The sequence below is a fragment of the Pecten maximus genome, chromosome 9 (genome assembly GCF_902652985.1).
Source record: "Pecten maximus chromosome 9, xPecMax1.1, whole genome shotgun sequence".
NCBI lineage: Eukaryota > Metazoa > Mollusca > Bivalvia > Pectinida > Pectinidae > Pecten > Pecten maximus.
Window position 1 is genome coordinate 26,607,880 of NC_047023.1, and position 15,914 is coordinate 26,623,793.

The 15,914-nt window shown below is 36.9% G+C and overlaps 1 pseudogene; it reads left to right on the forward strand.

Moving 5' to 3' along the window:
- Nucleotides 1-13,721: 13,721 nt before the first annotated feature.
- On the forward strand, nucleotides 13,722-15,565 carry LOC117334349 (annotated as a pseudogene).
- The last annotated feature ends 349 nt before the right edge of the window (nucleotides 15,566-15,914 follow it).

Sequence of the window (15,914 nt, forward strand, 5' to 3'; positions counted from 1 at the left end):
AGGTGTTCCTTAGTCATACTGTGACAAATTCATCCAACATGGACCTATCCTTATATTCTTGAATCGAACTGAAAATTAATTTGGTTTGCAAGTGTAGGAGAAATCTGATAAAGGTCGTCATTTGAGATTTACGTGGCCATTGTTGTTTCACTGAAGTATGTTTCATCGGCTTGCGAACGCAAAAAAGTTTCCATCACCATGCATTTGTGCAGACAAATGTCAAAAGGTATGTTATTTGTTTACACAAAGCAAATTTTCAATCTAATCTATTAATCATTTATGTACATGTCACTTGTATTGATTCAGAGAAAGATGCATGGCTTGTGTTTGTGTTACCTAATCACGCACATGTTTCCCGTAGAATAGAACTGTAGAAAATTGTGTAGATATAACATCTTCGATCTCTTCACTCGTTGGCAATCGGATACACACTCATAATTATGTGCGTAGATGTGTAGCCGTATGTTAATTTGTCTTTACAATTAATGTGATATTGTTAAATCCGTTCTATAATTATTCAACAGTATAATATATGTAGCTCTTGATCTAGAACAATAAATAAATAACAAAATGCCTAAAACCGGCGTTTTAAATATTGCTTACACATCAACACGTTTTTAACTTTAAATATTTGTATACGAACATTAGTTCATGGATATCAAAAATATATACTCTAAGCAAACCATGTACATTTACCAATTAATCTGGGCCAAACGTATCCAATGAAACAATAAACACACTAAGTCCCTTAAGAAACACATAGGAAACGTCTTCATGCTAACTCGAATGTAAGCAAGTATATTGAATGTAAGAAACGGGTTAATAAGGAGAATCAATATTGCTTATAAATCATGTGTTCCTGAAGAAATATCAATAACAATAGAAGAAGAAACTCAAAATCATATTTTGTATCATTGTTCACATATACAAATGTACATTAAACAAATACATCCCTCATTCTCTTTTATATTTACGAACAGTTAAAGCAATGTACAGTGATGTTTTTTTTTTCTACGAGAGATAAGCAAATACTGCATGCATATGTCTAGATATTACGTAGTCATATTTAAGCTTAAAATTGAATTATTAAATTCTGGTTGTATCTAGAATGTAACACGTACCGAACATCCTGCCATACCTGTCTTCAATCTACACATTTCGTTTTTGTTCACAAATTAGCACTTTGTCATATTGTAGACTAATTTAAATCCACAATGAATGTCTTTACATTTTTGATAACAAGTTCTCAGTTGTAATTTCAAATCAAAACGGGACATAAAACATTAAGCAAAGAAAACCAAACCAAACCAACCAAACTTATATACTAGATGTCTTGCTGAAGCTTAACGAAAAAAATGACACGAGCACCGAACGCAATTTAATGGGCGTTTGGCAATCCAATCAACAACAAAGTCATGAACATGTAAACAGTACTCAATGCACGAGCCTGTGTCGTTAGAGAATTAATGAGTCAGTCTCTCCAAATGATTTGGAGCTATGTGCTGAGTTCGGTAATCAGCGCTGTGTTTAGTCTGATGGGTGTACGTATGACGGGAACGGAGGCCTGGGTGTCTGACCTGTGTGAAGTTCCAGGGAAGCATCCTCATTTGTTATTTTCCACACATCCATAAGTTAAGTTGAACTCATTGCCTCGCGCCTCCTTCATGATGATCATTGTACTTAAATACTCCTGTTTGGTAGACAGGTATATACCATGTATTTCAAAAAGACGCATTGTTGCCATATAGTTTGTAAGGCATACTTTGAGATTCTGTGATAAGAGAAAATCTACACGCGTGTATCTCCTTCTGCAGCTAAATTCAAACTGAATCTTTCGAGATCTGTTTATCGAAATTATATATATGGCTATTTTTTGCTTACTAAATTTCACGTTTTGCCAATAATATCGTAAACCAATGTTTTGCAACTAAACCAATTTTTTTCTGTCCAGTAATAAATTAACGCATGTTTTGTAATGAAATATACTATGTTGTACTTCATTAATGTGTTATAGATTAATGTATTCTAGAATAAGATACTGTTAAGGACTGCAGGGTGGCGATCTTGAATGAGTGCACTATGATCAAGTGAGTGTATGAAAATAGATAATTCATCCAACATTTCACCAGGTCTATGGGTACTACTTTGGAAAAGATATTCATGAAAAACATAATTCAGAATGAGAACAAAATAAAAGCATTACAAAATAAAGTTTTAATACATGTACTTACTATTACTACTTATGAGAAATGTACTCAATGCCACGAAATTCCTGAAAATAACATCATCTGTTAACACCCACGATGTACGATTAATTCTAGAAAATTAAAACTGTCTACAAAATAATCCTGTAAAGTATGGTGGTATCGTATCCAAAATGTTAGTTGGTGGCCATGTTTCGTGACATAGTGAATGCATACTGAAGGAAGCACCTGTAGCACGTGCGCTCATAAATGTTTGGCCCTTGTCACCTATAGTTGTATTGACAAATATTGTACTACCTTTCATAGTATATTACAGGCGCTACATGTTTTACAAGTTATTTTCATACACTCACTTGATCAGAGTGCACTCATTCAAGATCGCCACCCTGCAGTCCTTAACAGTATCTAATTTTAGAATACATTATTCTATAACACATTAATGAAATATTAATTATGTACATGTATTAATCTGCTCAATTTGTTATATCTGTATATATCTTAAGTTATATTGTTATACCCAGAGAAGATGTATATAGGCCTAGCCAGTTATCTGATCCTATTGTTTATTTTTGTACTGTAAAATTTGTTAAAAATATAAAGATACCACCACATTTTACCTGAACATTTTGTGGAAAGGAAGATATTTCTCTAAAAGTTATTGTGCATTTCTGGATGGTAAAGGTGATTTTTATTTCTAAATGTTTTGGGGGTTTTACTCAAAATGATTCTTTTATGATTATCTTTTAAAATCAGTACCAAGATCAATTTGTAAAATACTTATATGTTTAATAAATGCAGTTTTTCATAACCGGCTTACCCAGAGTGCACTTATTTACGATTGCCATCAAATAGTCCCGATATATAATCATGAATATTTTCTCCCCGACATATTTTTTTACAATAAGAATTATACCCGTATTGTGACTAATCACTGATTTCGTTATGTTGCATTAATAAATATGTCACAGTTAAGAATGAGTAAATCATACACTTCCAGAGTGATGTAGAGGGCAAATGATTGGGCAACATCATCCTACAGACATATAGTCCACTCCTTATCCTACAGATATATAGTCCACTCCTGTATCCTACAGATATATAGTCCACTCCTGTATCCTACAGATATATAGTCCACTCCTGTATCCTACAGATATATAGTCCACTCCTGTATCCTACAGATATATAGTCCACTCCTGTATCCTACAGATATATAGTCCACTCATGTATCCTACAGATATATAGTCCACTCCTGTACCCTACAGATATATAGTCCACTCCTGTATCCTACAGATATATAGTCCACTCCTGTACCCTACAGATATATAGTCCACTCCTGTATCCTACAGATATATAGTCCACTCCTGTATCCTACAGATATATAGTCCACTCCTGTACCCTACAGATATATAGTCCACTCCTGTATCCTACAGATATATAGTCCACTCCTGTATCCTACAGATATATAGTCCACTCCTGTATCCTACATATATATAGTCCACTCCTGTATCCTACAGATATATAGTCCACTCCTGTATCCTACAGATATATAGTCCACTCCTGTATCCTACAGATATATAGTCCACTCCTGTATCCTACAGATATATAGTCCACTCCTGTATCCTACATATATATAGTCCACTCCTGTATCCTACAGATATATAGTCCACTCCTGTACCCTACAGACATATAGTCCACTCCTACACCCTACATATATATAGTCCACTCCTGTATCCTACAGATATATAGTCCACTCCTGTATCCTACAGATATATAGTCCACTCCTGTACATCCTACAGATATATAGTCCACTCCTACATCCTATAGATATATAGTCCACTTCCTGTATCCTAAAGTTATATAGCTCACTCCTACATCCTACAGATATATAATCCACACCTGTAACCTACAGATATATAGTCCACTCCTACATCCTACATATATATAGTCCACTCCTGTATCCTACATATATATAGTCCATTCCTGTATCCTACAGATATATAGTCCACTCCTGTATCATAAATATATATAGTCCACTCCTGTATCCTACAGATATATAGTCCACTCCTGTATCCTACAGATATATAGTCCACTCCTGTATCCTACAGATATATAGTCCACTCATGTATCCTACAGATATATAGTCCACTCCTGTATCCTACAGATATATAGTCCACTCCTGTATCCTACAGATATATAGTCCACTCCTACAACCTATAGATATAGTCCACTCCTGTATCCTACATATATATAGTCCACTTCTGTATCCTACATACATATAGTCCACTTCTGTATCCTACAGATATATAGTCCACTCCTGTATCCTACAGATATATAGTCCACTTCTGTATCCTACAGATATATAGTCCACTCCTGTACCCTACAGATATATAGTCCACTCCTGTACCCTACAGATATATAGTCCACTCCTGTACCCTACAGATATATAGTCCACTCCTGTATCCTACATATACATATAGTCCACTTCTGTATCCTACAGATATATAGTCCACTCCTGTATCCTACAGATATATAGTCCACTACTGTACCCTACAGATATATAGTCCACTCCTGTATCCTACAGATATATAGTCCACTACTGTACCCTACAGATATATAGTCCACACCTGTATCCTACAGACATACATGTATAGTCCACTTCTGTATCCTACTGACATTTAGTCCACTCCTTGTCCTACTGACATATAGTCCACGCCTTGTCCTACAGATATATAGTCCACTCCTGTATCATACAGAAACATAGTCCACTCCTGTATCCTACTGATATATAGTCCACTTCTACATTATACAGATATACAGTCCACTCCTGTATCCTACAGATATATAGTCCACTCCTGCATTCTACAGATATATAGTCCACTCCTATATCCTACAGATATATGGTCCACTCCTATATCCTACAGATATATAGTCCACTCCTGTATCCTACATATATATAGTCCACTCCTGTATCCTACAGATATATACAGTCCACTCCTGTATCCTACAGATATATAGTCCACTCCTGCATTCTACATATATATAGTCCACTCCTGTATTCTACAGATATATGGTCCACTCCTATATCCTACAGATATATAGTCCACTCTTGTACCCTACAGATATATAGTCCACTCCTGTATCCTACATAACTATAGTCAACTCCTGTATCCTACATAACTATAGTCCACTCCTGTATCCTACAGATATATAGTCCACTTCTGTACCCTACATATATATAGTCCACTCCTGTATCCTATAGATATATAGCCTACTCTTGTACCCTACAGATATATAGTCCACTCCTGTATCATACAGATATATAGTCCACTCCTGTACCCTACAGCTATATAGTCCACTCCTGTATCATACAGATATATAGTCCACTCCTGTACCCTACAGCTATATAGTCCACTCCTGTACCCTACAGCTATATAGTCCACTCCTGTATCATACAGATATATAGTCCACTCCTGTATCCTACAGATATATAGTCCACTCCTGTACCCTACAGATATATAGTCCACTCCTGTAAACTACAGATATATAGTCCACTCCTGTATCCTACAGATATATAGTCCACTCCTGTACCCTACATATATATAGTCCACTCCTGTCTCCTACAGATATATAGTCCACTCCTGTATCCTACATAACTATAGTCCACTCCTGAACCCTACATATATATAGTCCACTCCTGTACCCTACAGATATATAGTCCACTCCTGTACCCTACATATATATAGTCCACTCCTGTATCCTACAGATATATAGTCCACTCCTGTATCCTACAGATATATAGTCCACTCCTGTATCCTACAGATATATAGTCCACTCCTGTATCCTACATAACTATAGTCCACTCCTGTAACCTACAGATATATAGTCCACTCCTGTATCCTACATAACTAAAGTCCACTCCTGTAACCTACAGATATATAGTCCACTCCTGTATCCTACATAACTAAAGTCCACTCCTGTAACCTACAGATATATAGTCCACTCCTGTATCCTACATAACTAAAGTCCACTCCTGTAACCTACAGATATATAGTCCACTCCTGTATCCTACAGATCTACAGTCCACTCCTGTATCCTACAGATATATAGTCCACTCCTGTATCCTACATATATATAGTCCACTCCTGTATCCTACAGATATATAGTCCACTCCTGTATCCTACAGACATATAGTCCACTCCTGTACCCTACAGATATATAGTCCACTCCTGTATCCTACAGATATATAGTCCACTCCTGTACCCTACAGATATATAGTCCACTCCTGTATCCTACAGACATATAGTCCACTCCTGTACCCTACAGATATATAGTCCCACTCCTGTATCATACAGATATATAGTCCACTCCTGTATCCTACAGATATATAGTCCACTCCTGTATCCTACAGATATATAGTCCACTCCTGTATCCTACAGATATATAGTCCACTCCTGTACCCTACAGATATATAGTCCACTCCTGTACATTCTACTGATATATAGTCCACTCCTGTATCCTACAGATATATAGTCCACTCCTGTATCCTACAGATATATAGTCCACTCCTGTATCCTACAGACATATAGTCCACTCCTGTATCCTACAGACATATAGTCCACTCCTGTATCCTACAGATATATAGTCCACTCCTGTATCCTACAGATATATAGTCCACTCCTGTATCCTACAGATATATAGTCCACTCCTGTATCCTACAGATATTAAACCCTCTTTTGCCATACAGACCCATTATTTTGATCTGTTTCGTACAGTTGTATACGTGATTTCTACAGACGATAACAAACAACCAAGATGTTGTCGCACTGCGACATCTTCCATTGGTTGTGATGGATTGGGGTGCTACGTAGTTTAATGGGCGAAGTGAACATATATTGTGACCCTATCTCTTACCTAAATGAAGCTGTTTTCTCAGATTTGAACATCAGCCTTCAATCCGTCGGCATTAAAGTGCATGCTAGCACACGAGCTGTCTAACCGAAAGGCAACCAAACCATTTATATATAAAAAACAGAATTGATTTCGGCAATGTGGTCAAATAGTGTCTGTCGTCTCCACAGTGACCGAAGCTTAGATAATCAATGTATGATTGGTTAATACAAGGAAGGATAAGGGAATGGGAACGAGAAGGAACGAAGGAATGGGGTAATATATTGAATGTTATAGTAGAGAGCAAGCCTCGGAGAGAGAGAGAGAGAGAGAGAGAGAGAGAGAGAGAGAGAGAGAGAGAGAGAGAGAGAGAGAGAGAGAGAGAGAGAGAGAGAGAGAGAGAGAGAGAGAATGGTGTTAAAAGGAAGGGATTAAGAGAAATATGGTGAATGGATGCTCAAAATGAGCAAGTTGGATGACGGGGAGGGAAGGAGAGGAATAAAATGTGAACATCGTTGAGTGAGGAGAAAGAGTAAACAAATAAGGCAGGTGGAAATAAATATAGGGATAGTTAGCGAAGGAGAGGTTGAAAATTATAACTGATTCTATATGGAAATGCAGAGGGGGAAAAGGGTCGGGTGGGATACCAAGGGGATGGATGGAGTTAATTCACAGTTTCAGTTAATTTCACTCTAGTAAAGGTATTGTTTACACTCAATCTGTGTGGCTATTTTAAGGAACCTCTGCGTCTTACTCGAGTTGATAATGAATGTATCCTACTACGCGAGTCATTGTCATAGAGTCTTATCTTGAAGCACTCTCAACGATGTTGATAGGATGTTTACGTTAAAAACACAAATACAAAGAAACAGCCTTCCATTATCAACAGGTTTGTTATGTTAATGAAAACAGATATGACAGATATTATTTGTCTCTGAATATAGTTATAACTATATTGTTAAGAGATCAATTCCACAAACTGATTTATGATATTATATTAGAGTTTTCTCCCCTGTAACGAGAACTGTCTTACATTATATAATAATGATATCGCAGGGATAGGTCGCGCTATGTTGACTTGATGGCGACTAACATTAACAGCGATATAACGTTTACTCCATTTGCATATTAATTGCATATAGTGTTCAAATATATAATGTTCCTCATTTTGCCATGCATTGGAAACATTGTATTTATTACATATCGTTTAATGATAGCTTATTAATCGCTGATTGACGTGTCTCATTCCTCAATCTTTTCGCCTCTTCTGTATTGTAAAGATATCTTAAGAGTAGGGTAATAAAACTCCTTTGTAGTGAATCATTTTATATACAAAATAATATTTATTCTATGTTTTGTATATTATATTTCATTTTGGCTACATTGAAATTGAATGAACATAGACAGTGTTATATCATTATGTGCACGATTACCAGTGTAATATGTACACGTGCAGATATGTGTACAATATTGATGTGGGATATACAGTGTACGTTTACTGTGTGTTCTTGCTATTGGTGAGCAGCATGCACGTATTCTCGTTTCCAACATAAATGTGGGAAATTAATAGATCTCTGTTTCAGGTTTGGCCTGGACTTGAATTGTCATTTAAGGTTTGCAACATACATGTGGGTGCGGGGATACATATTAAGTAAATCGCCTGTTCACTCCACACGCGGGAAAAACATGCAATCACGTGTTCAAAAATTATATAGGAAATACATGGCTGATAAACGACTAGTAAGATAAGATACGCTGTCCCTGCTTAGAAAGGATTACTGTTTTAGGCATCCAAGGGGATTCGAACCCTGGACCTTCCTGAAGGTAGTGAGTGCTATATAGATAAGTATTGCCTATACATATACATATAAGACATGGGGGGGGGGGGGGGGGGGGGGGGGGGGGGGGGGGGGGGGGGGGGGGGCAGTCGCCAATGTACCAATGCTGATCACGGTGAGCGAACCTCGATACATATACAGCTGACGGAACAGTAGCTTATGTTTTATGAAATCATTAAAGATATATTATCATACAGATTTAGTATTGTTGGTAGGGAAGTAATGTGGTTAACTCATTTGACTTTGACGTCGACAACTGGAGTTAGATTCCCTGATCGAACTTGAAACGTTACGGGGGTCATCTGCTCGACAACGTGGTTTTTCCGCGAGTTTTCCGGTTCCCTACTAAAAGACGCCTCGCGCGCTTTCTTCAGGGCAAGCAATGGTGATTGATTTCAGCTAAGATAACTTGATTGTAAGTTTTTATACATTATTGGTCCACCACATGTCTTATATTTACACATGTTTATAAACGTTAAAACCTGTTAGTATAACTTCATATGTGTACGCATTGATGAGCTGAGATTGAATTGCCCAGCCCATCGCGAAAGATACCGCTGTCCAGCATCGCCTCTACACAGTCCTCGATACATATAACAAGAGGTCAGTCATGCTGACACTGTACCTGACCGCTTTGCCAGGTTAAATAATCTTTATATCCAAACAGTGACTTCGAAATCGTATTATTTATGCCCGGTGTTTAATCAATACATGTCGACATTAACTTGAAGAAGAGCTCTTCTTTATGGAGATAATAATGTTTATTGGCATTTAATTGTCTGTGTAGCATCAGTAAATGGAGATATGTTTCTATATACCCGGACGCTGTGTCTGTTTATCGCTCGTTATGGCCGCCTCGGCTACTGATGCAGGGCTTTGATGGGTAATTTGGTAAGATGGATACATGTGTCTATACAGTGGACGTATGGATAAGGCCAGCATAAAGACGGCACGCATGAGAAGCACTGGTTTATATGATGATATAAAGATAGCTAAACGGATGATCGACAATGTATTATGTGGTTAGGTTTGGACCGGGGAGCTGTTTTGGGGAGTCTTGAGAACACAACAGATCAAGACTTATCATTCTTCATTAAGAAGTTCTGGGACACATCATACCATGTCTTTATAACTGGCCGTCAACAAACGATAGGCATCTACAATTTATTTTCTGAATGAAACTTGACATCGGAATATTGTGATTGTCATTGGTGTTTATGGCGACATTTTTTCGTTTGCGTGTTAAAACATCTATATGTCCTGCCATGAAGTATTCTCTTAATGGAATGTGTCATTAATGTATGCGAACTTCGTTTTGTTTTCTAAATTGAAAATGATACATATCCTCATGCGCATATTTACTTCTACTTGACGTTATTTTGCACTTTATTAATGGTGTTCAAATAGTGAACGGTACATAGGGACATAAATTCCGTTTTTGTCCACAGTAGAGCGAGACGTGCAAGGTATTACGTACTCACATAATCTAAAGCATTACCTCCCAGACGTGTTAAAAAGAGCAAGCTATCTGGACTGTCACATGATTATCACGGATATGATAAAATTTAGACAGCGTCTCACATAGGGACGTAAATGTACATGTATTACACCTTCTACATGTAAATGTACACGTATTACACCTTCTACATGTAAATGTACACGTATTACACCTACATGTAATTGTACATGTATTACACCTTCTATATGTAATTGTACATTTATTACACCTTCTACATGTAATTGTACATGTATTACACCTTCTGCATGTAATTGTACATGTATTACACCTTCTACATGTAACATCACACTTGCTAGTCTCCCACGACTAGCTATTACGATGAATTAACCCAAAACCAAGCCCCATATCGTGAACACAGTTTGTGGCAAATGCTATTTTAGGTCGAAAATGTGTATGCTTGCTTTGCCGGTATTTGAACCTTGAATCTGTTATACCGCAAACGTGTCAAAACAAACAGGTACAAAAAGCAATACAAGTACATATGACACATTATCACATTCATTGACCACATACTAACATTTTATTTAATTGTTTTGAAAAAAAAATACATATTTAGAAACATACACCTACTTTATAACTTCAAAACGGATCTTGCCTACATTGAGCAAATTTCTATTTCCAAATTGTAATTAATTCACCTGCAGTTTTAACATGTTAAAGGCTACTAAGCGATACGTGAACTATTACTGAGTAACCGAGCTACTCGAGAGCATAACCCCATTCTGCCTATACAAATGGTGTGGTATCGTGCGAGGATATCGTAATCCTCTCCTGGTCGGGATATTTTAATCAAATCATGGTCAGCTCTTGGAAGTTTCCAGAAAACGGAAACAGTGATGAGCTACAATGTATGACGCATACCGTGCATACCATTACACAACCCAAAGGAAGCTCCCTATCGATTGAGTCGAGATCTCCCGTCACTTTTGGAAAGATTGTTTTAGAGTCAGATACCCAATGATCGATTTATCGTGCGGTCATAATGCCGACATTGTATCTATGTAGGCCTTCCCATAGTCTCACAACGTCATCTCGATCTTACAGCGGACGAAACTACAACTATGATACTAAAATGCAAGTGATTTATCGAACATCCGGTTCCAGACGGATGCTCAGTCATGAAAGATATATAGATTAAAAAAGGGAAGCGTTCCAAACCTAGACTAAGACCATGCATATTTTTATATAGGCCAATGACTAGTTTTTTTAGCAATGTTCTCTACTACAGTAGTAACATATTATTTAATTGATATTCGAAAGAAAAAATAGTTAAGTTATGAAAAAAATACCAATGATGATGGAATAGAAGATTATTTATAGTATCCATGGCAGTAAGAATGTTGTACTACAAAAACTCGTTCTACCAACACAACATTACCATTGCTAGTTTTAAATCTCGGCCCATTGCTAAGGGGTTTTTTTTATTTAAAAAAAAAATTCAATTATTACAAAAACCGATTGCAGCAGTTGAATTAGGATGGCCTTAAGACAACTTCTTTAGGATGTTGCTGTTTATAGATAACATAAACTAAGACATCTCTTCTTGATAGGTCCTAAGTATCATAAAACTCCTTCCATTAAATAAAACGTGGGTTTCTGGATATTTATAGATTTATTGGAAGACTAGAATTCGAGAGAGCAGGCTAAGTTGGATCAGGTTGCACTAGCTTTACTATCAGAGTGGATTAAAACCATTAGGTACATCATTTGAAAAAAAGGTTAGCAGCTTAACACACACAATGTAGAAATAGGAAAAAGAGGAAGAAAAAACAACAACTTATTAACCAATATGGTTTAAAAGGTTCTCACAAATACATGTCTTCTTCCTAAATAGACTTTAATGTTAAGTCTGCCTGATAACTAAGGAAACTCTGCGTGTATAATGTCCAGTTTTCTAGATACGAAAGAAATGTTTATCATACTTCAATATTATTTTCAGAGTACCGGTTAATGATACGACTGTCTAAATGCCTTGTCTGAACAGCAAGCTTTACCAGAAAGTCTTACTCCCATCCAATCACCTACTGAGTCAGGGATCAGGATGTTTTGCGTTGGAGTAATGGTTTTGTTATGATATCGATATTCTTAGTTGTTTTTGTAGAACATTTAATATATCACTCTTTATACCATTATTCTCTAAACTAAAGAATGTTGGTGATGTGATGAACCAGCAGTCTACATGTGTTTACATATAGTAGGGACCAACCAACCAATTGCTTTTCCATAGACTTGAGTGTTAATGTTTTTGGAGTATATCCTTAAAATTCTTGAATTCAATATGGCAATTATGGTTTATATCAAACGTTTAGGGCCTCAAATAACACGCAATAAAAAAATGTTGCGTTCTTCAGCTCAATTTTTTTCCAGGGTAGCCATTTTGAAAATGGGTGAATTTCGCAGTAAAAATTCTCAGAAATCTGAAATGTTTACCTGTTCATTATTATTATTACTTTTGGGAAAAAAATAAATCGGACTTACACAATTTATATCAACAATTCTTATGGATAGTTACCTATCAGGCTACATTCATAACATACTGGCCAATCAGTGGCTGCCAGACATTTTATCCCTGGCTCAACTTATACACAGAGGATGTTCCAAAAGTCTATACACAGAGGATGTTCCAAAAGTCTATACACAGGGGATGTTCCAAAAGTCTATACACAGGGGATGTTCCAAAAGTCTATACACAGGGGATGTTCCAAAAGTCTATACACAGGGGATGTTCCAAAAGTCTATACACAGGGGATGTTCCAAAAGTCTATACACAGAGGATGTTCCAAAAGTCTATACACAGGGGATTTTTCAGAAGTCTGTTTTCAATTGGTTGGTTGTTCCCTAGTAGGGTAACACTTGTGTCCGTAGATTTCCTGGTCGGTTCAATATGAGGCTGAATTGATGGAGCGTTTATCAGACATGTAAAACGCCATTCCGAATCGTTTGTTTTCACCTGTTTGATGATGTGCTGTTTTTGAATCAGAGAAAGATGACTTCGTCGGTCTGATATGCCATTGTGTCCACTAGAATATTTTACATGTTGAAATGTTTCTGAACCTAGACATATCTGATTGTCGTCACTTTACGCAGTGTTTTTGTTGTCACTATCACATAGGTCATACATGTAGGTGAAGGGGCATATATTTACCTTTAATTGACCATGCATTACTTGGCGAGCGTCATAGCTAAAGATGCAGACATTTACCTTTAATTGGCCATGCATAACATGGCGGGCGTCATAGGTGAAGAAACAGATATTTACCTTTAATAGCAGAGTTCCGAGTTCCACCGGAACAGAGCTTGGTTCGTTGTTTAGACAACACTTCCGGAAAAAAAATAGGCCCTCGGAACTTCCGGTTTTCATCGTTTACATTGCCAACAACACTCATTCGTACGTTTTATCTGATTATCTACATCTTCGTCTCAACTGTCATCACTATGGCTGATCAACTGGATTCCCAACATTTGCTGGTACCTGATTTGAAGCAGTTTCTACAGGACAGAGACGTTTCTTGTTCTTTTTCAAGAAAAGAACACCTCGTTAGGTTGTGTGGTCTCGCAAGTGAACTTGACCTTGAAGTTATTTCGACTGCGGATGATTACGAACAGATGGATATCAACAGAAGAACTGTATCAGTAGGTGATGAGACGTTAGTTTTACCTCAGTTAACGATGGTTAGTGATTCGTCCGTAGATTTGAGAGGCCTTCCAGATATTGAAACATGTGACGGATTTGTGTATTTACTAAGGTACTGTAAATGGAACGGAGAAAGACTGCGTGACTACAAACAGGACAATGGCTTCAGACTATTTCTCGCCAACCATGTAGACAATGTTATCATTTCTGATAAGGTGAATATGTATTGATATGTCAAGGGGACATGTGTGCCAGAGACAAGACAGACAGCACAACCCTACGAAGTATGGCTTATCGTTAGTGATGCAGGAGATATCCATTCTGGAGGCTGCACGTGTGTTGCGTAAGTAGATATGTATAATAGTACATAGAGATTTTATAATGAAAATCATCATTACCTGCTTTACTTATTGTCCATTCGATAAAATACCATGTTTATATTGCAATACTGATATTATAGTATTAATATTATAATTCAGTAAATTAAATCATTACCATTACTCTACTGCTAATTATGATCTGTTCTTAATTTACATTGATGATCATAAGGACTAGAGCTTTATTAAATCTTATCATTGTCATGAGTACAACACATTTACATATTATATATTTCATCTTTCAGTGACAACGGAACTTGTAAACACTGTGTGGCTCTGCTGTTTGCCCTCGCAAGCTTTTGTGAGCGACACAAGGATCGAGGTACAGAAGTTGGTACAGATGTTGATTGTACTTGGGACAAACCAAGGAGGGAGACAGCACCTATGCCAATCTTGGACATTGACACACGTGTGGATCCATCACAACCCGCTCCCACCACTCCAACTCATGCATCATATACTCCATCTGTAAGTGTTGTTCATGGCCAAGGGGACATTGAAAAGGAGTTTAAATCTCTGTGTAAAGGAACAAGTGCACTCATTCTTCAAACATTGTATTCTGAAGGCGATGATGTTGATATTGAAGTTTTACCTACACTATCAGATACCATTAAGTCATCAGGTGAAGAAGATGCCATAAGTGAATTACTGAAGGTGTTTGATTCTGATACTATTCATAAAATTGAAGTAGCAACAAGAAGGCAGAATTTGAATCCTGAATGGTTTGTTCATAGAAAAGGTAGAGTGACAGCTTCTAATTTCTACTCTGTTCTGCACTATAAGAACACTGACAGTGATGAAAACTACATTTCCAAGAATATCATGGGGAGAACACCAGACAATTCTCATCTTCCTGCTATTTCTTTCGGGAGAGAAAATTAATGTGTTGTGCGACAGCTGTATTTTGACCAATACAAGAAGAAACATTCAAAAACAACCCTTGATATCTGTGGTTTGTTCATCGATGAGGACTATCCATTTTTAGGAGCATCACCAGATGGACTTGTCAGTTGTAAGTGTTGTGGAAAGGGACTTATTGAAATTAAATGCTCTTTTCTTCATCAGAATCGTACCCCAAAGGAGGTTTGTTCAGATGCACACTATCATGTATCCTTAGATGAAAATTGTGATGTACGCCTAAAGCCTTCTTCACCTTGGTATGCTCAAATTCAGGGACAGTTAGGAGTATGTGGTAGGAAATGGTGTGATTTCATTTTCTTCACCAAGAAGGGCTTTGCAGTGGACAGGATACATTTTGATGAGAAGTTTTATTCAGAAATTGTAATGAAATCTAAAGCTTTCTTTCTCAAATATATTGTTCATGCAATTATGAAGGACACTTAGGACATAGTTTGTCTATTGATATGTTAAAGTACAATAACAAATGTAAAATACATTTGGTATGTAACAGGTCTAGTAAAATTTGTATGTACTTTGTGCATGTACTTTAAATTA